This window comes from Scyliorhinus canicula, chromosome 5 (assembly GCF_902713615.1).
Source record: "Scyliorhinus canicula chromosome 5, sScyCan1.1, whole genome shotgun sequence".
In the NCBI taxonomy this organism is placed as follows: domain Eukaryota; kingdom Metazoa; phylum Chordata; class Chondrichthyes; order Carcharhiniformes; family Scyliorhinidae; genus Scyliorhinus; species Scyliorhinus canicula.
Window position 1 is genome coordinate 65,395,986 of NC_052150.1, and position 27,685 is coordinate 65,423,670.

Here is a 27,685-nt window from a genome sequence, read left to right on the forward strand (position 1 = left end):
AATCACACCCATAGAGAAAATGTCATCACTTTCAGCTGAATCAGCTTCACTACTATTGTCACTTGACATGTTATCAAGGTCTTTCATCATGTCTTTCTTTGAGTCACTTACCGCCCAATGAGGTTGCCTAACTCCAACATGCCCTACCATTGGCATCTCAAGTGATAACTGCAGTACTTCCCTCAAACTCTGTAATAATGGGTGAAGTTACAACTTTCACTCCTGCCAAATCATTCCCCAGAAGCAAGTCTACTCCTTCCATTGGGAATTCATTAATCACACCGACAACGACTGGACCTAACACTAAATCAAACTCGAATTGTGCTTTATGCATTGGACCTGGGATAGAATCTCCACCTCTCCCCTTCACTAATACCTCAGCTTTCATTGAGCTCTTTGGAGCGAAAACCAAATCCTTCTCCACTAAGAGAGTTTGCGTAGCTCCTGTGACTCTTAAAATTTGTAATGGGTTGGGCTACCTGAGCTGAGGAAAATGGGGTGATCTTCTCCTTATACAGAAACCCAGCATATCTTTCATCTCCTCATTCCTCACACCTGCTCAGCAGTATTTACCTCCGGTCTCCTAAGTCCAGTTAAATCTATAGTCTGCCCTCTAGTGTTCTTCACTTTCTTCTCTTTTCAGAATCCTCCTTATCAACTCCCACACGTCCTGGCTTTCCTTTCAACTTCCAACATACTGAACAAATGTGTCCCACCTTGTTACAATGGTGACACCTCAGCTTCTAGGTTTCACCTCCACCCTTCCTTCCTGGTGTGAGGAGGAGATCTCAGAGCGCCCCCAGCTATCCATTCTCTACCTTGGTTACCTGCCTTCCTTTCACTCTCCCACATCCTGTCCTTTTCAAAAGCATGGCGAGTGATGGAACAAATGTTTAAATTTATAGATCAGCTCACAATAGTCAGCCATAATTACTGTCAACCTAGCAATCTTCACCTTTTGATCTTCAACATGGGTTCTTACAATAGGAGATAGGGAGTCCTTAAATTCCTCTAAGAGAATGACCTCTCTTATATCCTCATTGGTAATTTCAATTCCCAATGTTCATACCCACCTAACAAAATTGTTCTGCTTATCCCATTCAAATTCTGCATAAGTCTGTCCCGGCTTTCTGCTTAAATTCTGAAACTTTTGCCTATATGGTTTGGGAACCAATTCATCTGCATCCAGAATAGCCCTTCTAACCACATCATAATTCTTAGACTCCCAATTTGACAGGAAAGCATATACCTTCTGTCCCTGCCCCGTCAATTTACTTTGCATAGGTAATGCCCAATTTCTTTGGGCAACCATTTGGTTGCTATTTTCTCAAGAGCCCTACAAAAGGTTTCTCCCTCCTTCTCACCAAATTTTGGGAGGACCTGTATAAATTTAAACATATCGCCACTGGGTTCCATTCTAGGACTAAGCTTCCCTCTACTTCCTGGCAGCTTCCCTTTCGTATGCAGTGTCTTAAACTGGTAGTCTCTCTCATTTTCTTTTTCCACTCTCTTTCTTTTGTTTTTCTCTTTCTCTTTCTCTGTTTTTTCTTTGTTCTCTCTAGTTTTCTTTTTTCTCTCTCTTCATTTCCATTTCTTTTTGCTTCAGCCCTATTTCTTTTTCCCTTTTTCTTTTTTCCTCAGCGCCCTTTCCTTTTGCTGCATCTCTATTTTTATTCTTTTTATTTCTCTTTCATGCTCTGACTGTAACCAACTGCAACCAAACTCTCTCCAGCTCAATTTTCCCATCAGAAAATTTCCCTGATGCTACACAATATCTCATAGGCACCCCTAAGTTCGTAGCAGCTCTTTCACATTTTAATGTTAAGCAATTGCTTAAATTATCTCCACCTTCCGAGCTCTAGGTGGTACCTTTATTTTTAAATCACCTAGCAGTTCAAATAGCTTGTCTTTGCGAAACTCTTTTTAATACACAAGAGTTAAGTTGTCCACCTGAAGTAAACCCTCAGCAGATTCCATAGCCATCCTGTAATATCACTACAAACCTGGCGTCTATTCTTAATTTCTACTGTAAACCAAATTTGTCGCCTACCATTCCAAGGCATTCTTGTTCCGTGCTCAAGCATGCAAACTCCTAAATCTGGTCCAGCGCATCCATGCCATATCCTCGACACTGGCTACTGCCTCGCCCAATGTGAATCTCCAGGCTGAGATTGACGACATTCTCACACAATACCACAACATGTTTGATGGAATGGGCACGCTCCCATATCATTACAAGATATTGCTCAAACCAAATGCCATCCCAGTCATCCATGCACCGCGCCGGGTGCCGGCTCCTCTCAAGGATCGTCTGAAAATGCAGCTACAAGAGCTCCAAGACCAGGGCACCATCTCAAAGGTCACGGAACCAACAGACTGGGTCAGCTCCATGGTCTGCGTCAAGAAGCCCTCTGGTGAACTCCGCATTTGCATTGATGCCAAAGACCTGAATCGCAACATCATGCGCGAGCACTACCCGATCCCAAAGCGTGAAGAGTTAACCTGTGAGATGGCTCATGCCAAATTCTTCACCAAGCTGGACGCCTGCCATGGGTTCTGGCAGATACAGCTGGACGAGTCCAGTCGGAAGCTGCGCACGTTTAACACTCCGTTCGGCAGGTATTGCTACAACCGCATGCCTTTTGGTATCATATCAACTTCCGAAGTATTTCATCGCATAATGGAGCAAATAATGGAGGGCTTCGAGCGGGTGCGAGTCTATGTGGACGACGTGATCATCTGGTCCACGACGCCCGAGGATCACATCGCTCGCCTCAAACAAGTTTTCCCGAGGATTCATGAAAACGGTCTCCAACTCAACAGGGTTCATTTGGTAGGTCCGCTATCAGGTTTCTGGGTGACCACATTTCACAACAGGGTGTGCAACCTGACAAGGTTCTGGCAATCAATGCCATGAAGACCCCAGAGGACAAAAAGGTGGTCCTCCATTTCCTCGGGATGGTGAATTTTCTCGTGAAATTCATTCCCAATATGGCATCCCAGACCACAGCCCCCTGGCATCTCGTAAAAATGTCGACAGTGTTCCAGTGGCTTCCCGCACATCAAGCGGAGTGGCTTGAGCTGAAGGCGAAGCTCACCACAGTCCCAGTACTGGCATTCTTCGACCCAACCAAAGATACCAAGATATCCACAGATGCAAGCCAGGACGGCATTGGGGCGGTGCTCCTCCAGCGAGACGACTCCTCATCCTGGGCTCCAGTGGCAAACGCCTCCAGGGCCATGACTCCGACCAAACAACGATACGCCCAGATCGAAAAGGAGTGCTTGGGCCTCCTGACAGGAATAGTCAAGTTTCATGACTACGTATATGGCCTGCCAAAGTTCATGGTGGAAATAGACCACAGGCCTTTAGTCCACATAATCCAAAAGGATTTAAATAACATGACACCTTGGCTGCAGCAAATTCTTCTTCGTCTCCGCCGATATGACTTCGAACTCGTCTACACACTGGGTAAGGAGCTGATTGTCGCGGATCCCCTATCCCGATCCGTCACCACGCCGTGTGAACAGGGTGACTTCATTTGCCACATTGAAGCACAGGTGCAGCTGTGTGCCAGCAACCTCACAGCCCCTGATGAACGAGTTATACAAATACGCGAAGAAACTGCCAAAGATCCCCCACTGCAGCGCGTGATGAAGCACCTCGCCCATGGCTGGCAAAAGGGGCAGTGCCCCCAGTTCTTCAACGTTAAGGACGAGCTGACGGTTGTTGAGGGGATCCTTCTTAAACTAGATAGAATCGTCATTCCCCAAAGCATGCAAAACATGGTCCTCAGACACATCCATGAGGGTCACCTGGGGGTCGGGAAATGTCAACGCAGAGCTCGGCAGGCAGTTTACTGGCCTGGCATCAGCCAGGACATTGCCAACACAGTCCTCAACTGCACAACATGCCAGAAGTTTCAACCAGCTCAGCCCAAGGAAACGCTGCAACAGCACGAGATCATGACCTCTCTGTGGTCCAAGGTGGAAATAGACCTCTTTCACGCCAATGGGCGTGACTACGTGCTCCTGGTTGACTACTTCTCTAGCTACCTGGAAGTGGTGAAACTGTCGGACCACACATCCAAGTCCATCATCAAAGCCTGCAAAGAGACGTTTGCCAGGCATGGGATACCACTCACGGTAATGAGTGACAACGGTCCATGTTTCTACAGCCAAGATTGGTCTGACTTTGCACGATCCTACCACTTTAATCACATCACATCCAGTCCCCATTACCTGAATTAAACCGGAAGGCCGAAAAAGGGGTCCATATTGTCAAGCGGTTGCTGTGCAAGGCTGCAAATTCAACCTCGGATTTTCAACCTGGCGCTATTGGCATACAGGGCAACCCCTCTGTCGACTGGTTTGTCTCCGGCACAGTTGCTCCCGCAACCTGAGGACGACTGTTCCAGCCATCCATGTTCCAGACCTTGACCACCTCACGGTGCTGCAGAAGGTGCAGTGATCCAGGGACCAGCAAAAGATCACGTATGATGCTCATGCCACGGATCTGCCCACGCTGGCTCCAGACGATGTTATTCGTGCCTGAGGGTGGTTGGTCAGCCCCAGCTGTTGTCGTCAGACAGGCTGCTCCCAGGTCTTTCATTGTCCAAATGGCTGATGGCTCCATTTTATGGCACAACAGGAGGGCGCTGCGTAAAGTTCCCTGCCCATCAGCCGGCCGCACTTCTCCGCATGTCATCATGCCTCCTCCGGACGTCTTGCACCACAAGGCCACCGATCTGGCAGTGATCCCACCTGTCCACAAGGCCACTGAGATGGCAGCCATCCCGCCTGTCCAGGTGCCAGCATACCCCCTCCACCTCTGCAGCGATCGACAAGACTGAATTTATAGACTTAAATCTTGTAAATTCTGTTCAGTTTGCTCTGTATCTGCACAATAGAGACCTTCCCATGTACATATGTTCATTTATTCCCCACTTGTACATAGTTATGCATACAGATATAGCCACGTTCCAAAATTTATTTTAAAAGGGGGAGATGTCATAATATCCACTCATGTGTATCATGAGATGCAGACAGGCAGTGATTGACACACAGGATAACCAATGAACACACATAACATGGAACAACCAATCAACAGACAGGACACCCCCACTATAAAGCCCACGGGGTATTAAGGCTCGTTCTCTCTCACAGGACACGGCCAGGGAGATAGTCGCAGTGCACAGGCCAATGAACATCATCACCATATGATAGAGAGCTAGTCTGGTCAAGCCAGTAGGAGGTTATCAGTTAGGTTAATAGAGTGTCAACCGTCAGCAGATTATGGACAGCAATCAACTGGATCAATAAAACACTGTTGGACCATCTCCTGTGTCGGAAGCCTGTTTTTCGTTTTACTGCATCCAGTGGCAGTCGATGTTAGACCAACACAGATAACACATCATCACTCTTCACAACCCCAGGCCACAGTGGGCTGTCAGTTTTGTGCACAGTAAAGTTTCTACCTTGCAGACTACGTCAGTGGTGGTAAATACCTGGACACCAGGGCCTCGGGGGAGTCACCCAACCCTACGGCCCATCCTCTGGTCAACCCCTGTCATTCTCTGCTTCTCGCCTTCAGCCATGGCAGACGCCCCTCCTCCCCCCAGCCAGCCCTGCGATGGACAGGCAGAGTAGCCCACGGTCGTTCCTCTGGGAACATGTCCTTTCCCCCTCTCTCTCCTTCAGTAGCCATAGCGCCTGTTTCCCGATTTATAAAACCACAATGAAATTCGGCATTGATCATTCCTCCTGGCAGAGGCAAAGCATCACGTAGGAGGTACCAGGTTAGGCCAGTTAATGATATGCCAATAGCGTTTACTATCCGTGCGGCGTAGAATGCATTGACGCCGCTGTCGAGGCACCGGAGCATAGAATTCCATAAGGCACCATGCGCCGGCCACAATTCTCCGCCCAATCGCGTTTCATGATTCCGGATCCCATGTCATTTCAATAGTGTTGCAGGGTGGGTAGTCAGATCCTGGGAGGATAGTTGGGGTGAGAGGCATAGTTGGGGGTGCAACTGGGCAGTCGTCAGTCATGGGGTCCAGTGGAGGGGTCAATAGAGTAGTTGAGAGGTCCATTGGGGGAATCAGAGTATGGGCGGGTCAATGGTGGCCGTTCCAAGGTGTTAGAAGTGGTTTTAATTCTTCTGTCTTCTTGTGTTTAATTATTCCTGTCAGACAGTCGGAGCCATCTGAATGTCTGATTGAAATCAGAATATCAGATGGGTTCTACTGCAGGATAATTGCCCACTTTGCCATGCCACCCTATATGCAGACTTCTGGGAGGGAATATCTCCCAGCATATCTTTGGTGTATCCTGCTGATATGACAGCCCATTGGTCGGATGTTATGTGTCGATATATACTAGTAATAAACAGACATATGGGGCTGGATTCTCCGTTTCAGTGGCTAAGTGCCGGCTCGAACAGAGAATTCGTGGGAGGTTTACATCCAAAGAATCGGCGTGAACTCCTCACCGATTCAGGTACCAATGAGGGACTAGCACCGCTGCTGGCCAAAACCCCACCTCCCATGCCGGAAATGGGCGGAGAATGGCCAGGTCCCTCGCCGCGCAGGCGCATGGCTGACGAGCTGCAGTGGTCGCGCCGTACAACATGGCACCGGCCTTGCGCGGACGCAACCCCGAGCCACAAGCCCACAGCCCACTCCCTGGCCACTCCCCACCAGTCCTCCCAGGCCCTGGTAAAAGCCCCCCTGGCCAGCGGCACGGATCCCGGCCGAGTGTTGTGGTGCTGGACACAGTCTGCAGCCGCCATGCTGGGTTCACGATTTGTGTGAGGACACGTGTCCCCCGGCGTCTAGAACGCAGTCAATCAGGGGCGGAGCATCATGAGCAGGCCAGCCGATGAGGCACCAACGGCATTGCGACTGCGCCTGGAGCGCGTCATGATGACATTGGTTTGGAGGGGCATTAAACTGCCGCTGGTCCCGATTCTGGAGTCGGAATCGGTTCTCCGCCCGATCGGGCAAAAGAGATTCCTGCCCCGATCTCTACCGGCGTTGTTCATATTCTTTTGTAATTTACATATAACTGGTTGGTTCGACCAACAGATCTCAATCCTTTCAATTTAAAAGGCCTGGTAAAGACGAAAACTATATTATCGAAAAATTTGAGTGTAACTTTCTCTACAAGTGTTTCTGTTGGGTAATCGTCATGCATTGAACCTGTAAACCCACACATATAGATGTTACAGCATTACACTTGCTTTGCACATTATTTATATTCAATATTTAATAAGTATATTATTTACAATGTTATGTGGTTTACTGCTGCTAACCACCTCAAAAATACTTTTCATCAAGATTTTACCCTCAATAAAACAAAATATCTGTCGTGAAAAGATTCTTTTGCAAATTGCACATTTCCATAATTACATAATTACAATATACTATGCAGAACCTTGAAGAATGTTCAACTCAAATTAAAATTTCCCTCAGCTCAGTTAGGAATGGATCTCTGATGCAAACCTAATTTATTTACAAAGACGGAAGTGTTGTTTTTTCATATTGAATGGTATTTTGTAGTAACGTGTAATCCCATATATGCTGCAAGGAGAATTTAACAAGAGTTAAGGGCTGCATGGTGGCGCAGTGGTTAGCAGTGCTGCGTCATGACGCTGAGGAACCAGGTTCCATCCCGGGCCACTGTCCGTGTGGAGTTTGCACATTCTCCTCGTGTCTGCCTGGGTTAGGGTTAGAACATAGAACATAGAACAGTACAGCACAGAACAGGCCCTTCGGCCCTCGATGTTGTGCCGAGCAATGATCACCCTACTCAAACCCACGTATCCACCCTATACCCGTAACCCAACAATCCCCCCATTAACCTTACACTACGAGCAATTTAGCATGGCCAATCCACCTAACCCGCACATCTTTGGACTGTGGGAGGAAACCGGAGCACCCGGAGGAAACCCACGCACACACGGGGAGGACGTGCAGACTCCACACAGACAGTGACCCAGCCAGGAATCGAACCAGGGACCCTGGAGCTGTGAAGCATTTATGCTAACCACCATGCTACCATGCTGCAGGATAGGTGGACTGGCCACATTAAATTGCCCCTTAATTGGAAAAAAATAATTGGGTACTCTAAATTTATAAATTTAAAAAAACAAGAGTTAAAAGTAAAGAAGTGGGAAATAAACCTATATAAATTGCTTTAGTTATTTAAATCTACCAGAAGGGAAGTCTGAACTTTCACTTAAACTTTGTTAATCGTTGCTGCTCTTGGTTCCCCTTTGTGTTTAGTCGAGATGGTAGAAAGCAGGGAGGATTTCCAGGCAACTTGCTATATTTACAATCAAGTGACATGGCAGCCAGACCATTACTTATCAACTCACCATTAATTATTGACAGATTAATCATTAATTATTAAGGAATTAATGTCGAGATCCAGCTGTGCTGTCCCAGTTCAGTCCTGTAGCGCTGTCAGGGATACTTTAACCAGCCATGCTCTCGTGCATTTGGTGTCCTGTCACTTTTCTGCATGCTTCCTTGATTTAGCAAAGTGAAAAAATATTTTAAATAGATACAAAAGGGACGAATTAAAATGTATTCCAACAGCAATATTGTGAGGCTTTCCCAATTCATTGTCAAGTAACAATAGTGGATAAAAAGATCAAGCAATGCAGGCTTTAATTGGAGTCCTTGTTGGCAGTGTATCTGGGTCTTTCTGACCAACGTAAAACTGAACACAGTCAACCAAGCACAGAAATGCACTTTGAGATAAATTCATGTATTATTAATTAGTCAAACATCACTGTAAACTTCTTCAATTAAATGGTTACATGATGATGCAATAAATTAAAAGTTAAAGCTTCAACGAGTGATTACATCATGAAGAGCTATCTTCTCCTGTATGCCTGATTACAGTCTGGTTAGTGAACAATCTATTGTGGATTTGAGGTTGGAGAACCAAACAGTTCATCATTATTGCATAGCAAGGTTTGTTAAGGGAATCTTGAAAAATTAGAATTCATTCATCATTCATTTAACACCACCAGTAAATCTGGAAATTATTGTTGCAATAGTAGAATGTTGAGATTGCATTTTACTGCCTGCTATTTTAATGGAGGCATTCACAGTTTAATATAAACAGATTAATGCCTCCATTAAAACAGGAGATAGAAGACTCTCACATCATCATGTTGTGAGATCCTTGAGCCATTATAAAATCCATATTTTAAAAAAATTCTTTCAAGGGATGTGGGTGTCACTGGCTAGGCCAGCATTTATTGCCCATCCCTAATTTCCCTTGAGAAGGTGGTGGTGAGCTGCTTTCTTGAACTGCTGCAGTCCATGTTGTGTAGGTACTCCCACAGAGCTGTGAGAGAGGGAATTCAAGGATTTTGACCCAGTAACAATGAAGGAATGGCAATATAATTCCAAGCCAGGATGGCGTGAAGCTTGATGGGGAATTTGCCGGTTCTTCAATGCTGCCCTTGTTCTTCTAGATGGTCATGAGTGTGGGTTTTACTGTCAAAGTAGCCTTTGTGGATTGCTGCAGTGCATCTTGTAGATGATTAATATTCATCGTTGATGGAGGGGATGAATGTTGAAGGTGGTGGAAAGGGTGCAAATAAAGGGGGCTGTTTTTCCCTGGATGGCGTAGAGATTCGAGTGATGTTGGAGCTGCACTCATTCAGGCAAGTGAAGAATATTCCATCACATTCTTAATTTATGCCTTGTAGATTGTGGAGGGGGTTTGGAGAGTCAGGGCGTGGGTTACTCACCACAGAATTCTCAGTCCTTACCTGCATTTGGACCCACTGTATTTATATGGTTAATCCAGTTCAGTTTCTGGTCAATGGTACCTCCCAGGATTTTGATAGAAAGGGATTCAGTGATGGTAATGCCATTGAACATCATGGGGAAATGGTTGGAGATGGTCATTGGCTGGCACCTTTGTGGCACGAATGCTACTTGCTACTTATCAGCCATATGGGTGGCACGGTAGCACAGTGGTTAGCATGGTTGCTTCACAGTTCCAGTGTCCCAGGTTCGATTCCTGGCATGGGTCAGTAACTGTGCGTAGTCTGCACATTCTCCCTGCGTCGGCGTGGGTTCCCTCTGGTGCTCCAGTTTCCTCCCACAAGTCTCGAAAGACAAGCTGATAGGTAATTTGAACATTCTGAATTCTCCCTCTGTGTACCCGAATAGGCGCCAGAGTGTGGCAACTGGGGGCTTTTCACAGTATCTTCATTGCAGTGTTAATGTAAACCTACTTGTGACAATAAAGGTTATTATTATTAAAGCCTGCACTTGTTCAGGTCTTGTTGCATACAGACACAAATTGCATCAGTATTTGAGGAGTCAGCAATGCCGCTGAACATTGTGCAGTCATCATCAAAAATTGCCACTCCTGACCTTATGATGGAAGGAAGGTCAGTGATGAAGCAGTTGAAGATGGTTGAGCCTGGGACACTACCCTGAGGAACTCCGAAGGAACAACTGCCTGGCCGTTATTCATGGGGTGGAGGGTAGTCGGTGGATTGGAGCATAGTCAGGAAATGGGGGTTAGGTTGGCCAGATAACCAAGGATTCAGCAGGGTAGTTGGGTGTTGGAGCAGTCTGAGAGTTGTTGGGTGGTGGGGGACGGAGGTCGAATGGTAGTTAGGGGTGAGGGAGAGGGAAATGTGGAGCCATAGTTGGAGGTTGGGAGGGTAGTGAGGGGGGTTGGGTGTGTGGATTGGGGATAGTCAGGGGGTTGTCAATAGTTGGGTGTATAGTCAGTGGGTTGGGAGGTTTGTTGGGGTTGCGGTGTAGTCTGGGGTCTGGAGGGTAGTCAGGGATTGGGGGTGTAGTCGGCGGGAGTTGGTGATGTGGGGTTGGGGTGAGATGGTGCTTGGGAGGCCAGGTGCGTAGTTGGTGGCAGTCGGCTGGTTTAAGGTAGTCAGGGTTTTTTTGTCTTTATTAGTTTATGGGATGTGGGCATCGCTGGCTGGGCCAGCTTTTATTGTCCACCCCTGAGTGCATTTAACAGTAAAGCACATTGCTATGGGTATGGAGCCACATGTAGGCCAAACCAGGTTTGGATGACAGATTTCCTCCCCAAAGGACATTAATGAACCAGATTGTTTTTACAACAATTGACAAAGGTTTCACGGTCATCATTCTAGACTTTTTATTGAATTCAAATTCCACCATCTGCCCTGGGATTCGAATCCAGTTCCCCAGAGCATTAACAAAAAAGAAAAATACTGAACAATCCCAGCAGGCCTGACAGCATCACTGGAGAGAAAGAGAGCTAATGTTTCGAGTCAGGGTGACTCTTTGTAATGCAGACTCGAAACGTTAGCTCCCTTCTCTCTCCACAGGTCTGCCTTGTCCAGTATTTTCTGTTTTTGTTCCAGATGCCAGCATCCACAGTAATTTGCTTTCATCCCCTATGTCTCTGGATTACTAGTCTAGTAACAGTATCACTGTGCCACAGCCTCCCCACTGCCTCTTGGGAAGGTAATCAGGGGTCTGGTGGGTAGACAGAGGCTTGAGGGCAGTCGGGTGGTGGATTAAGAACAAAGAACAAAGAAAATTACAGCACAGGAACAGGCCCTTCGGCCCTCCCAGCCTGCGCCGATCCAGATCCTTTATCTAAACCTGTCGCCTATTTTCCAAGGTCTACTTCTCTCTGTTCCCCACCCGTTCATATACCTGTCCAGGTGCATCTTAAATGATGCTATCGTACCCGCCTCTACCACCTCCGCTGGTAAAGCGTTCCAGGCACCCACCACCCTCTGCGTAAAAAACTTTCCACGCACATCTGCCTTAAACTTTTCACCTCTCACCTTGAAATCGTGACCCCTTGTAACTGACACCCCCAATCTTGGAAAAAGCTTGTTGCTATCCACCCTGTCCATACCTCTCATAATTTTGTAGACCTCAATCAGGTCCCCCCTCAACCTCCGTCTTTCCAACGAAAACAATCCTAATCTACTCAACCTTTCTTCATAGCTAGCACCCTCCATACCAGGCAACATCCTGGTGAACCTCCTCTGCACCCTCTCCAAGGCATCCACATCCTTCTGGTAATGTGGCGACCAGAACTGCACGCAGTATTCCAAATGTGGCCGAACCAAAATCCTATACAACTGTAACATGACCTGCCAACTCTTGTACTCAATACCCCGTCCGATGAAGGCAAGCATGCTGTATGCCTTCTTGACCACTCTATCAACCTGCGTTGCCACCTTCAGGGTACAATGGACCTGAACTCCCAGATCTCTCTGCACATCAATTTTCCCCAAGACCCTTCCATTGACCATATAGTCCGCTCTTGAATTTGATCTTCCGAAATGCATCACCTCACATTTGCCTGGATTGAACTCCATCTGCCATTTCTCTGCCCAACTCTCCAATCTATCTATATTTTGTTGTATTCTCTGACAGTCCTCCTCGCTATCTGCAACTCCACCAATCTTAGTATCATCTGCAAACTTGCTAATCAGACCACCTATACCTAACTCCAGGTCATTTATGTAGATCACAAACAACAGTGGTCCGAGCACGGATCCCTGTGGAACACCACTAGTCACCCTTCTCCATTTTGAGACACTCCCTTCCACCACTACTCTCTGTCTCCTGTTGCCCAGCCAGTTCTTTATCCATCTAGCTAGTACACCCTGAACCCCATACGACTTCATTTTTTCCATCAAACTGCCATGGGAAACCTTATCAAATGTGTTGTAGTCAGTGGGGCTTGGAGGGGTAGTTGGGGTGGTCCATTGGGGGACTGAGGGGTGTCATGGTTACCCAGGAGTTAAAAGTGTTGTTACTTCTTCGAACTTTTCCTGGGTGATTATCCTACTAAGAAAGCTGGAACCATCCAAGGTCTCCAATTTAAACCTGAGATTTGAATGGGTCCCAGTGCAGCATAACTTGCCCATCAGAAGTTTGAACTTCCTGGGCAACTCCCATGCAGTCCTTTCATGGGGACATCCGCAAAGAGAAGGTTCTGGAAGCCAGACTTCAGGTAAGTCTGATGTATCGGCGGGGAGGGAATATGGCTGGGGGATGGTGGGAGCTTTGAGAAGCAAAGAAGGGGAGTTAAAGGGGGATGTCTCCATGGAACAGGAGGAACCCCCCCCCCCGGCCAAGGAGCTTCCCCCTGCACTTCCTGCCCAACACCAGCTCGCAAAGTAAAGCCTGCCTGGCCACTTCCTTGGCCTGGACCTCCCCTGCCATAGGTAAGATAATGGCATGGTTGGGATGAGGCACTTGTGTCACCATTAACTTAATGGCATCAATAGGACAAGATAGGCCACATGCTGCATTTTAAAAGCACCTCTCACCTTCAAACACATTGGTGGAGGGCCAAAAAATCCAGCCCATAGAGACTTAGGAGCCCGTCCGTTCATTTCCAGATATACATTTGTCAAGTTTTTGAGTCCAAATTGGTTATCGTTGCATCCAATTTCTGGGTGGAGAAATGGGCAAAAATCAGTAATTTTGGAGAGAAACATCCGAAGGCTGAACATATGCATGCTGCAGACTAAGCAGTTCAGGCACCCTTTTCATTAAAACACATTCCTGTGCAACCCGGAAGAGTGGAGGTTACATTCAGATGAGCCATGATTTTACTGGATGGCGGAGCAGGCTCAAAGGACCGAGTGGCTTGCTCCTAATTTGTATGTCTGTATGTTTGCATGTATTTGGATGAACAGTTGTGCTCCCTTGACCTCACAATCTTTACAATCATCTGCTCGCCACAGCCACACACTACGGCCTGTGGCACTTCCAACCCACCTCTGGGACTACCTTCCAGCCGCTGCCAGCAGAGCTAGCCACCAAAAATTCAACAATTAAAATGCATGAGCTGCCTCTGCAGGACAGGTACCAGCAGCTTACACAAAAAGAAATGTTAATGAGGCCGTCGGGGCAATTTCAGGCTGGCTTCAGGCCTCCTGGTTGTGGCATTTGCTATTGTCACACCACAGGTTATGGACTCAAAGACAGGTTCTAAACACCGTCTGTGTTATAAAAGCTGAATGTAGTGAGGGAGTGCTGGTTTATATTACACTGCTAAGACATTATCTGACTATTTCAAGAAACAAGATTGTAACATTTACACCGGCTAGACACTGAGTTAAATAAATAATTAGATGTTAAGTTGATCCAATGAGAAAAACAATTAATAGACCAATATACTTGCAACGATTCCAATAGGGGTAGCTCTGAGGTTATGTATATTTTGTCTTCAAACCAGCAATGATTTGTCTGATAGTTGTCAAACTCATCACATGTGCTCTTGTACTACATATAAATGATGTGGCGGTTAAAGGGCAGTTCCGATTAACCAGTTATGTTTTCATAGAAAGAAATGGTTGACTGAGACACTCGCATGGCCATGGTTTAGGTCAGTCCATGGTGTGGCAGTTTACCACGCCAGTAGCACCATGGAATAAATTCAGTTGAATTACAAGGTACAATGAAATGCGACCCTTCCTTCAAGGTGGCAGTTATATGTCAATGACAATGTTACATTGAGATAACATCATCCAACCTCCAAGACCTTTGGCCTTCAATGTGTCCTTGTGATTGCGTGCCGTGAATGAAAAGCTAACGGTAGCACAGTGGCTTCACAGTGCCAGGGTCCCAGGTTCGATTCCTCGCTGGATCACTGTCTGTGTAGAGCAGGGGTGGGCAAACTTTTCCGTGCAAGGGCCGCATACAGAAATTCACAATTCACAAAGGGCCGCATAATATATTAAGTAAAATAATTACTTCACCCGGTTATGATTGTGGGCGCCTCATATAGAACATAGAACAGTACAGCACAGAACAGGCCCTTCGGCCCTCGACGTTGTGCCAAGCAATGATCACCCTACTCAAGTCAACATATCCACCCTATACCAGTAAGTAACCCAACAGCCCCCCCACCCATTAACCTTTAAAAAAAAATTTAAAAAAAAAAAAAAAAAAATTTTTTTTTAATTTTTTTTTTTTTTTTAATGACTTGGTGGGCCGCAGAAATACCTTTGGCGGGCCGCATGCGGCCCGCGGGCCGTAGTTTGCCCACCCCTGGTGTAGAGTCTGCATGTTCTCCACGTGTCATCGTGCAACAATCGCCAGGCAGAAATGTTCCCTTCCAGTCGGGAAACACTTCAGCTGTCAAGAGCATTCAGCCTCTGATCTTCAGGTAAGTGTTCTCCAAGGTGGCCTTCAGGATGCGTGACAACACAGAATCACCAAGCAGAAACTTATAGCCAAGTTCCGCACACATGAGTGTGGCCTCAACCGGGACCTTGGATTCATGTTGCATTACATTCACCCCCCATCATCTGGCCTTGGCTTGCTAAATCCTACCAATTGTCCTGGCTTGAGACAATTCACATCTCTTTAACCTGTGATTATCCCTCTCTCCAGTTGCTCCATCTGGACCTGTAAAGACTTAATTACCTGTAAACATTCAAAGTATCATCTTGCATCATTGACTTTGTCTATATATATGTTTCTTGAACCCATCTCTTCATTCACGTGAGGAAGGAGCTGTGCTCCGAATGCTAGTGAGTCGAAACAAACCTGTTGGATTTAACCTGGTGTTGTAAGACTTCTTACCATTTAAGTAGAGGGCGAGAGTGAGAGAGGGAAAAACCACATCAATTCTGACTGTGACATCAGTTGATCGAAGGTTACTGGAATCTATCATTAGGAATAGAATGACAGATTAGTTAGACAAGAATGAGCTGGTCTGATAGAGTTAGCATGGACTTGTTAAGGGTAGGTCATATCTGACTAATCTATTTGTTCTTTTTTGGGGTGGAGTCATTAACATGATGGATAAGGAAGCAGCTATGGATGTTCTCTATATAAACTTTCAGAAGGCATTTGATCAGATTTTGTGCAAGAAGTTATGATTGAAAAAATTTCAGAATACCTTAAATTCAATTAAGTATTTTCCTTTCACAAATATAGAAAGAAAATGAAACCTCCAAAGCAACTATTGGTGACTTGCAGACAGACTGCAGATGATGAGCTACTCAAACAAGAAATACACTAACAATAAAATATTCCACGCAGCAACCAATATGGATTGTTTGATTCACCGGTTATTGGAAAAGGTGAAGGTGTTAAATTGCAATGAATGATTGTGTCATGTTCTGAAACTTTCATACGAATTTCGTTTTTTGACTGTAGGCACTAACTTGCTTGTTTAAATGCCCTTATTAAAAGTGGGATGGTGGATTTTATGCACATTTGTTACAAATACATCATATCAATTTCAAAGTGAACTTCGATCTTTATCATCCAGCAATACATTTCGAACATTCCTGAATTTGCGAAGTCCCACATGGGCATAATTCTTTCCCTAATTATCTTGGTGTCTATTGCATTTCTTTGAAGAGAAATATTGAGCATTTGTTTTCTTCCCCCTTTAAGACATCGTCATTTAATGAGCACTGAGGTAGAAAAACATGAACAGAAATCAAAACAAAATCATTCCAATCTCAATGAATGGCGAAAGATGTGGAAGGGGAGGGGGACTGTGACCTTTCTGAGCAAGGTCATCAATTGTGGTTGATTCTGTGTACTGTGCTAACTATGTCTATTGCTGATAAACCTTGTCGAGGCTGGGTATAGTTCCTGAAGAGTAAGGAATAATTTATCAGGATGTACTTAAATGACATGAACTGCAGGAAGAAACAAGAGAGTTTACAATTTTCCAGTTTACAAAGTATTAGCCATAGCCATCTTGATATTACACTGAGGGATTGAGTTACCTCAGCTTATCATTGTCATATGCCCAAAACATATTTACAATGCTACTTGATACAGGCATTAACAGTGCCATACTGATTACAAAATACTGTACCTGTTCTTTACACCATGCAACAGATACCAAGCAAGATAATGAAGGCCCACATGAGGACGAAGTGTTCTTGTTTCAGGGCTAATTACTGAATAAGGAAAATACCATCATTGAATTGTGGACACAATTGATATTCAGTTCAACAAAGTGTAGTTACTATTTGATACCTTCAGCAACGCAGACTTTTGTCACCTGAGCCTGCATCACGTGCTACAGAGTTTCAAGTTGCCATGTGTTGTTGTCTTCTCCCAAGCTAGTCTGTCGTGTGCAGGCTGGCCACAGTGTTACCATGACTTGAAGTTATAAATACAGCACCTCTTGTTCGCCTTTTGATCTGACAAAGCCACCATCACGCAAACAGTTGCTGCAGGAACACATAATGTAAGCAACCAATGCACGCAGGCATTTATAGTCCATGGAATTGTGGCATTTTTAAAACAGCAGTTCACAAAACATGTTGAAGTGAAGAAAAGAACACTTTTGAATGCAAACTTTTGTGCGGCCTATTAAACATTGCAGCAAGTGAGAATGGCCACAAAATTCTATGCCATAACTGATTTAATTATTTGAACAATGGCTGAAGGGTGAAAAATTTAACCACAAAACCATAAGAAAAGGATCAACCTCATTTCCAATGCCCCCACCTCACTGATTTGTTATTTACAGTGCAGATATCTAGTAAAGTTTGATTGTACAAAATGAGAACAACTTACAGTGAAGATTTAATGCTTCACTGGACTGATGTTTCTACTGCTCAATTAATATGGTCATGGGATAATTCTCAGCATAGTAGCAGATTGCCTTACCCTTTTCCAGAGTTGGATTCCCTCCTGATTTGAAGTGGGTAATGAGTAAAGGTAGCATTTAAGTAGGTGCTCGCTGTCATGTGAAATGCCTCTTCAAACATTCAAACAACGCTGAATGCATTTTAATTTCTTTTTTTTTAAAGGAACAGTGCTGCTTACCTGTTCAACAAGTCTGCTCACTAGCACCTTCCACAGATGAGCAGCAAATTAATGCAAAATCTTAATTTAGGGTTGACAGCTACATTCTGTTGAGAATGATGGAATTTCTATCTTCTGACAGTGATCATTATCTCAGAGATAATTTGGGAACCGGTCCAAATTCATCACTATAAATGAATTTGGCTGTATTAAAAGACTGGCAGGAGATAATGCCCAGTTATCTGGGGCCCACACCAACTTCTCCCCATTCCTTTTCAATAAGTTGTAGCTGTTCATTAAGGATTTCACATTGTTCATCTCAGTTCATAATTCCACAGTTAATTAAGTAATCTGCGCCTGCATGCAGCAATACTTGGACACCATCCTTGCTCTTTGGCTTGGTGTCAGCATCTGCATCCCAATGTGTTCAGGTCAAGTCTGCAAATTTAGAATTCTTCATAAGTGTAATAAAACGATTCCTGATGTAAATGCGATGAAGCAATTCAAGATTGAAGTGAAAGACCCAAGTATTTGTTCCCATACCTGTTTCTACCCCAGTCTGCTGAAGGTTTAAGTGGAGCCGGGAGTTTCTGCTCTAGAGACTAAGTGTGGTAGCGGGTGATTAAAGCAGTGTGTTTCCCGCTGGCGGTCATGGCCGGTTTCAATGGGAAACTAGATCACCTATTTTTCAGCTCATTATTATGTATGAACATGAAGCACATTGTATCTCATGACGGGGTTGGGGGTAAACATTCATCCTCCCTGCCATGGCCACATCAGATCACCTTTCCTGGTGCTATATCCAAACTGCACCTGCACACTATCTACGCCCCAGGGTTGCTTTAAAAAAAAAAAAATTTAGAGTACCCAATTCATTTTTCCACAGATTCACAACCCTTTGTGTGAAGAGGTTCCTCCTAAACTCAATACTAAATCTACTTCCCCTTATTTTGAGGCTGTGTCCCCTAGTTCTGTTTTCACCCGCCAGGGGAGACAACCTCCCCGCATCTATCCTATCTATTCACTTCATAATTTTTTATGTTTCTATAGGATCCCCCCGCATCCTTCTAAATTCCAACAAATACAATCCCAGTCTACTCAACCTCTCCTCGTAATCCAACCCCCTCAACTCTGCGATTAACCTAGTGAATCTACTCTGCACACCCTCCAGCGCCAGTACGTCCTTTCTCAGGTGCGGAGACCAAAACTGAACACAATACTCCAGGTGTGGCCTCACTAACACCTTATACAATTGCAACATAACCTCCCTAGTCTTAAACTCCATCCCTCTAGCAATGAAGGACCAAATTCCATTTGCTTTCTTAATCACCTGTTGCACCTGTAAACCAACGTTTTGCGACTCATGCACTAGCACACCCAGGTCCCTCTGCACAGCAGCATATTTTAATATTTTATCATTTAAATAATAATCCTTTTTGCTGTTATTCCTACCAAAATGGATAACCTCACAATTGTCAACATTGTGTTCCATCTGCCAGAGCCTAACCCATTCACTTAAACTATCCAAATCCCTCTGCAGACTTCCAGTATCCTCTGCACTTGTTGCTTTATCACTCATCTTAGTGTCATCTGAAAACTTGGATCCATTGTACTTGGTCCCCAACTCCAAATCATCTATGTAAATTGTGAACAATTGTGGGCCCAACATGGATCCCTGAGGGACACCACTATCTACTGATCGCCAACCAGAGAAACACCCATTTATCCCCACTCTTTGCTTTCTATTAATTAACCAATCCTCTATCCATGCTACTACTTTACCCATAATGCCATGCATCTTTATCTTATGCAGCAACCTTTTGTGTGGCACCTTGTCAAAAGCTTTCTGGAAATCCAGATACACCACATCCATTGGCTCCCCGTTATCTACTGCACTGGTAATGTCCTCAAGAAATTCCACTAAATTAATTTGTCACGATCTGCCCTTTATGAACCCATGCTGCGTCTGCCCAATGGGACAATTTCCATCCCGATGCCTTGCTATTTCTTCCTTGGTGATTGATTCCAGCATCTTCCCCACTATTGAAGTTAAGCTCACTGGCCTATAATTACCCACGTTCTGCCTACCTCTTTTTTTATACAGTGGTGTCATGTTTGCTAATTTGCAATCTACCGTGAATCTAGAGTCTAGTGAATTTTGGTTAATTATTACGAGTGTATTTGCAATTTTCCAAATCATCTCTTTTAGTACCCTGGGATGCATTCCATCAGGGCCAGGAGACTTGTCTACCTTTAGCCCTATTAGCTTGCCCATCACTACCTCCTTAGTGATAACAATCATCTCAATGTCCTCACCTGTCATCGCCTCATTTCCATCAGTCTCTGGCATGTTATTTGTGTCTTCCACTGTGAAGACTGACCCAAAAAACCTGTTCAGTTCCTCAGCCATTCCCTCATCTTCCATTATTAAATCTCCCTTCTCATCCTCTAAAGGACCAATATTAACCTTAGCCATTCTTTTTTGTTTTATATATTTGTAGAAATTTTTACTATCTGCTTTTATACTCTGAGCAAGTTTACTCTCATAATCTATCGTACTCTTCTGTATAGCTTTTTTAGCAGCTTTGTTGCTCCCTAAAGATTTCCCGATCCTCCAGTCTCCCACTAATCTTTGCCACTTGGTGTGATTTTTCCTTCAATTTGATACTCTCCCTTATTTCCTTAGATATCCACGATAAATTTTCCCTCTTTCTACAGTCCTTTCTTTTTGATGGTATAAACCTTTGCTGAGATCTCCACTGTTCCTCAACTGTTTCACCATTAAGTCTTTGCTCCCAGTCCACCTTAGCCAGCTCCTCTCTCATCCCATGGTAATCTCCTTTGTTTAAGCACAAAACACTTGTATTTGATTTTACCTTCTCACCCTCCATCTGTATTTATAGAGCGATCCCAGGTACAATTTGATGAATGCAGCACAGATTTGTGTCCAAAACAGGCAGAGGTGGAGGCATGCAAGGCCACAAGCACTCAGACGACTGCTGGAGACCAGGCCCCTGCAGAGCCAGATGATGAGTCTTTAGACCCGGCCCTAACACAGATGTTAGAGTTGCAAAGACACAGGAACATCGGACAGAGTTGTTGAATACCATCACTAGCTTGATAGAGGAGTCCATCCACGTTCAGTTTGATAGCAGAGCACCAACATGCCAGCATACCGAGGTCAACAATGGTAGGATGGTGATTTCCATGAAGACCTTTGTCCAGGACACCTGATATGTGCCAGGTCCTGTACTCCATCCTTCTAGGCTTGGTGGGACCTATCAGTGGCTCAGTAACTTCACTGCAGTTGCTCCTCTTCACAGAATCAAGCAGAACCCACATGGGGGAGGAGCATCAGCTAGACACCCCAGGGCCATCCACCCAGGTGACTCCAAGATTATTCAGCCAATTCCAATCCTCGCTGCTTGTGACCCCATCAGCTGCAGCTCCATCGGCCAAGGAAGGTGAACCCTCCTCTCAGCAGGAGACCCAAAGTAGGCCTCGGCCCTCCAGAGGATACCCACCAAGGTCATCACAGACAAGGCATAACAGTTAGCTGACTAATTTAATCTGTGCTGTGGATGTTGGGGATGTACCAAGACTTAGCAGTCATTTAAGAAATGCTAGGAACACAAACCATGCCCACAATCTGTATGCACTTTGCAAAAATGTAAATAGATTTTGACTCATTCCACTTCTCATGTTGTGTATACCTCTTCTACCTGACGGTATATTCAATGGTCAGTCAAGTTTCACCTCTCAAACGTCCCATCATCTGCCTCAGCAAAATGGTACCTTGTGTTACTGCACCTTGGGCAAGTGTGCGGTCAATTCCAGCCCCACAGACCCTGGAGTTCCAACATGAGTGAATTAACTTGAATTAATTTGTGCAAGCTAGTGATGGTATTCAACAACTCTGTCCGATGTTCCTGTGTCTTTGCAACTCTAACATCTGTGTTAGGGCCGGGTCTAAAGACTCATCACCTGGCTCTGCAGGGGCCTGGTCTCCAGCAGTCGTCTGAGTTCTTGTGGCCTTGCATGTCTCCACCTCTGCCTGTTTTGGACACAAATCTGTGCTGCGTTCACCAGATTGTACCTGGGATCGCTCTATGCCTAAGCTTCACCGAGGCGTGCAGGTGAACACTGCAAAGGGTCTTCATCCTGAGTGTCCTCAGGATCCTCATCCCAGATGGTGTGGGGACTGGGGCTAATGAACTGGCAGTTAGTGGGTCTCTTCATTTTCCTGTTGATGCCTGTTAAAGACAGGAAGGATAATGAGTGATTGGCAGCATAGTGAATAACATTACAACGCATTCAGTTTTGTCATGTGACTGATGAGCTGTTGAAGGGTCCTCACTGGCTTGGGAGACATGGGGCTGGATTCTCCGCTGTCGGGATGCTCCATTGTTCCGGCAACCGGGGGGTTTTCCGACAGCGTGGGACGCCCCACAATGGGAAACCCCATTGACCAGCTGGCGTAACGGAGCATCCCACCGGCAGGGTGAAACAAAAATGTGGCGAGGCGGGCAGAGATTCCATCCCACAGTCTTGTCCTCAGTGCAGGCATGGTCCTAGTCCCTGACTCTCCTGTCCGCTCTTCATCGATGCTGTGTGGTCTGAGCTCAGGCATTCACATTTTGGTCTGGGAAATCTCCCTTTTGTTGTGGGCGATCTTCTCCTGCATAAAGACAGATGGACAGACTGTGAGCGGGATGCATCCCAAGGTATATGTTGAGGGTTCCTGCCTTCTTTGGATGCTGAATGGGCCAGCGTAAATGCTGAGCAGGTAAGCGCAGCAAGAAGTGAGAAAAGGTGAAAATGTCTAAGTTTCACCGAGGTGTGAAGGTGGTAGTGTGTGAGATCCCCATGAGCTGTACCCTGTGAATTGTTGATGGCCTGGTCGGCCTTGTGAGAGTGTGAGTTGAGAGTGAGGAGAAGGTTGATTTATGCTGGCGGAAAGGATGAGCTCATTTATCCTCTTCCTGCACAGGATGGTGGTCTTATTTGGAGGTCCATTAGCACTGACGACCCTGGTGACCTGTTCCCAAGCCGGCATTGTGAAGTTGGTGGACCTCCTTCTGCTGCCATCATGGGGGTAAACAATTCTCCGGCATGCCTTCACCATGTCCAGAGATGCCCCAACTGATTGTTCCTCTAGGCATCGGGAAGTAGACTTCTTCTTTCTCGGGGCCATCATTCACTATTACCAATCCTGAGGTTCAGAATTTGTACATTCTCTGCATGTTTGCATGGGTCTCACCACCACAACTTAGGAGAGGTTACTGACAGAGGTGTTAAGATTCAAAATGGAGGTACAAAAGCCAATATTAGGGTGCTTTACCTAAATGCTTGTAGTATTCGGAATAAGGTAAATAAGTTGATGGTGCAAATCATTATGAATGACTGTGATTTAGTGGCCATTACTGAAACATGGTTAAAGGATGGTCACGGCTGGGAGTTAAATATCCAAGGTTATCAAACTATTCGGAAGGACAGAGTGGGTGGTAAGGGAGGTGGTGTAGCTCTGGTATTTAAGAATGACATTCGGGCAGTAGTGAGGGATAACATTGGTGCAATGGAGGATAAGGTTCAAACCATTTGGATAGAAATCAGGAATAGTATGGCGAAAAAGTCACTGATAGGAGTAGTCTAAAGGCCACCAAATAGTAACATTATGGTGGGGCGGGCAATAAACAAAAAAGTAACTGATGCATGCAGAAATGGTACAGCAGTTATCATGGGGGATTTTAATCTACATGTCAATTGCTTTTACCAGGTAGGTCAAGGCAGTCTTGAGGAGGAGTTTATAGAATGTATCCACGATAGTTTCCTGGAACAGTATGTAATGGAACCTACGAGGGAACAAGCAATCCTAGATCTTGTGATAGACAATGGGGTGCTAATGGATGTGGTATTTCTGGATTTTGAGAAAGCTTTTGACAAGGTGCCACACAAAAGGTTGCTGCATAAGATAATGATGCATGGTGCTATGGGTAAAGTAGTAGCATGGATAGAGGTTTGGTTAATTAATAGAAAACAAAGAATGGGGATTAATGGGTGTTTCTCTGGTTGGCAATCAGTAGCGAGTGGTGTCCCTCAGGGATCAGTTTTTGGCCCACAATTGTTCACAATTTACATAGATGATTGGAAACAGGATTGATTAATGATCTCATAGTTTGGGATCCTCTCGGAAGGAGTGATCACAATATGGTGGAATTTACCTTTAACCCTTGACTTCTCCAATGAGTTACAGCCACCATACTTGTAAGTAAAACATTAAAAAACTGTTTATTTATAACAAGGAGAAAGATGAACAAATAATAGTAAACATGGAACAATGACCTGCTAATCTTACTATTCCCCAAACCCGACCCCACCCTCCACCCAGACACACACAAGACAAACATATAGTAGGGGTAGAGAAAGGATTGAAAATAACAGGTATTAAAAGGGCATGAGACAGTCCTTTGCTGCTGAAGTAACGGTCTTTGTAGCTGTTGATTTCCCACGGATGCAAAGTGTTGCAATCAACTGTTGGTCTGAATATTCTAATGCTTGCCTTCAATTGGAACTGGGAGGCTATAGAATTCTCTCTGAGGAGTCACTTCCACTTGACCAACCTCAGTCTAACACTGACAATTTCCCCCAGGTCTGTGCAATTTGGGCTTTCAGCCACCAAAAGGCCTATCAGCCTCACTGACTTAAAACTACAATTCTCAGGAGCAGGATTTTATGTGGGCTGTTAAACCACCCTTCATTTTTTTGTGAACCCTCAGGAAGAATCCAACAGGGGAGGGAGAATTTTGAGCACTGGCTTCACAGTTCTTAGTCAGAATAGAAATGTCTACTTGCCTACAGCTCCTCTCACAAGTCACTTTTGCAGGCGAGCTAGAAGCATTTAAATCATCAGGCCTTTCAAACAGAGTTTTATACTTTCACAGATCCTGCTGGAGACCTTTAAAGCAGAAGTTACTTCTCCAGGCTGGTTGCAAACATTCAAATTGTCAGACCAAAAGCAGATAGAGAATGTCTTGCTGTGTGCTGCTTTGCAGGTGTGAGAGACAAAGTGGAGCTTGCCTGGGTTTTCCCAAAATCTTTTAAATTCTCTGACAAGCTTGGCCAATCCCAATCGAGAACAGAAGAAGTCCCAGAATTTCAGAAGCACCGATTGGCTGCTTACCAAGTCCATCAAAATGACATAATTTTCTATGCCACGGAGTATCAAGGGAGGTCCTGGAACTATATATTAGACCAGGGATGTTTTCAATTTGACCGAAGTCTGCAATTTAAAAAAAATATGCAATGTTGCAGGGTAGAAATTAAAAAATAGAAGCAGTGACATGTGAGGTGGTACGGTTGGGGGAAGTGGTGGTGTCTACCGGTGATCCCAAAAGCAGCAAGGGACTAACTGCAGATGTAATGGCTGGGATGAAGGTAACAAATTAATTTCACAATGTTTGCAATTGGATTTAAAAAAAGAAGCGGTAGCATGGTGGTTAGCATCAATGCTTCACAGCTCCAGGGTCCCAGGTTCGATTCCCGGCTGGGTCACTGTCTGTGTGGAGTCTGCACGTCCTCCCCGTGTGTGCGTGGGTTTCCTCCGGGTGCTCCGGTTTCCTCCCACAGTCCAAAGATGTGCGGGTTAGGTGGATTGGCCATGCTAAATTGCCCGTAGTGTAAGGTTAATGGGGGGATTGTTGGGATACGGGTTACGTGGGTTTAAGTAGGGTGATCATTGCTCGGCACAACATTGAGGGCCGAAGGGCCTGTTCTGTGCTGTACTGTTCTATGTTCTATGTTCTATGTTCTAAGGGTTTAACAAGTTCCTTACACTAGAACCATCTCAGTACAGTGCCTGTACTGTGCAATATCAACATGAGTGAAGTATCTGCCTCTACAAAAGTTGTGGTTGACCAAGGTATCTCTGGCTTCAGAGGTGCCTATAATGTTGCCAATAGGGGAGGGTGGGAGGTGTTTATTTTTCTTGCAGATTTGGGAAGCCTTTAAAGATGGTGTCCTGATCTCTGTGGTGCTGGCCTTGATGGCTCTATCAGGCCCCATCCCACCAGAGTAATGGCGGAAACCACGCCTTCACATTATTTTTGCACAGAATGCTTTAAAATCTGGTGATAGAACATGGCTGTGCAGGAGAGCAGCGAACTGGTTTTCTCACCTCAGACAGCCAGATTCAGCCCGATGGCTCTGTAGGCTTCAACTTCTGGGTGATCAGAGGGCCGCTTTGGCCCTTGTTCATAGAAGTGAGGCTCTTCCCTTCCCCAAACCTGGTGGTGACAGGCCCTTCATCTCCTCTTTCTTTGTTGCCTGATTGCCAGGATGAACAAATCATTGTCTGCTCCCCCCGTGAGACACCAGATCTCTTCTCTGCAAAAACATTAAACAGAAACATGAAGGAAAATAATCCTGCAATGGCCACCTTCCAATTGCAAACATTGTGAAATTAATTTGTTACCTTCATCCCAGCCATTACATCTGCAGTTAGTCCCTTGCTGCTTTTGGGATCACCGGTAGACACCACCACTTCCCCCAACCGTGCCACCTCACATGTCAAAGCCACGGCAGGGATTTGACACAGGGCTTGGATCTGACTGAGTTTTGCCAGGCGAGAGAAGCCTCAGTCAGGGCACGGATGAGACTGTTTCCTATCGATTTCACAGCAGCCCCAACTTCAACTCATGTTACGGGAGTATTGGCGTGGGCTGGGGCTTCAAATCCAGAACCTGGCAGTTGCAAGATTTAGATTTGTAGGGCCATTAGCCATTCGCTTTTTTATTCATTGCTCTCAGGATTTCCCATGAGAGAGACAAAGGGACTTTGAAAGTCAATCCTACAATGCTCCCAATCAGACTTAGATTCTCGCAAGAGTACGCAACATGAGTTCAAGCACCACATTCCCTAAATTGACATTTGACTGTTCCTAACCAGTCTCTGCACTGCCTTCCTCTCCACTTGGTAAAGAGGAAATTAGCAGGGTACCCATTCACTCAGCTCACTAGTGCAATAGTTGACTCCTCCCACAAGCCCTGACAACTCTCCCATGGCAATTCTTGATTTTCAGTTGCATCACTGGATCAGCTTGTAAAATGGTGGTGCTGAGGTTTTAGTACCTTTTCAGCTCTGAGCTCCCACTGTGAACATCCAAATCTCTCCTCTTGTGTATCATGTGCAGGTTTCCTTCCCTCCAATCACTCTCCTCCCTCCTCTCTAATCCTTGTTGCCATTGTTACATGGTTGGTATCCCTGTCCTTCACCCTGAACCATTTTAGGTTGGTGTCCCAACAGGCCTGACTTCTTCTCATCTTGAGACCCATTACACTGTGACTTACGGAGACAGCCCCCTCCCCCTGAGTGCCCACCCTATATTCCTTGCTCCCCATCTACAAATTGCAGATGGCCTCACTGATTGTGACTGTTCCCCCTGTGGCCCAATATCAAGCCACCAACCCCTAATACTGACGTGTGAGAGGGCCTTACCATGCCATGTGCACCATACTGGGCACGATAGACACAGGACTGACATGCCCACGCCTTCTCTGGACTGGGACCAGGACAGGCATGCCAAGCGTATTCTGACTATGCTTTGTGACCCCGACTACCCATGGCTCTATTGCCCAGCACTGCCTATGCATTCTGGCCCGAACTAATTTAACTACTACTCGCATCTTCTCTTGCCATTAACACTCCCTCTGTCTCCTGACCAATACATCTTTGCTGCAATCTCTCCCATCAATCTCTGACCTTCTACCCTTTGGACTGTGGGAGGAAACCAGAGCACCCGGAGGAAACCCACACAGACACGGGTAGAAAGTGCGAACTCCACACACTCAGTCACCCAAGGCCGGAATTGAACCTGGGTCCTTAGCGTTGTGAAGTAGCAG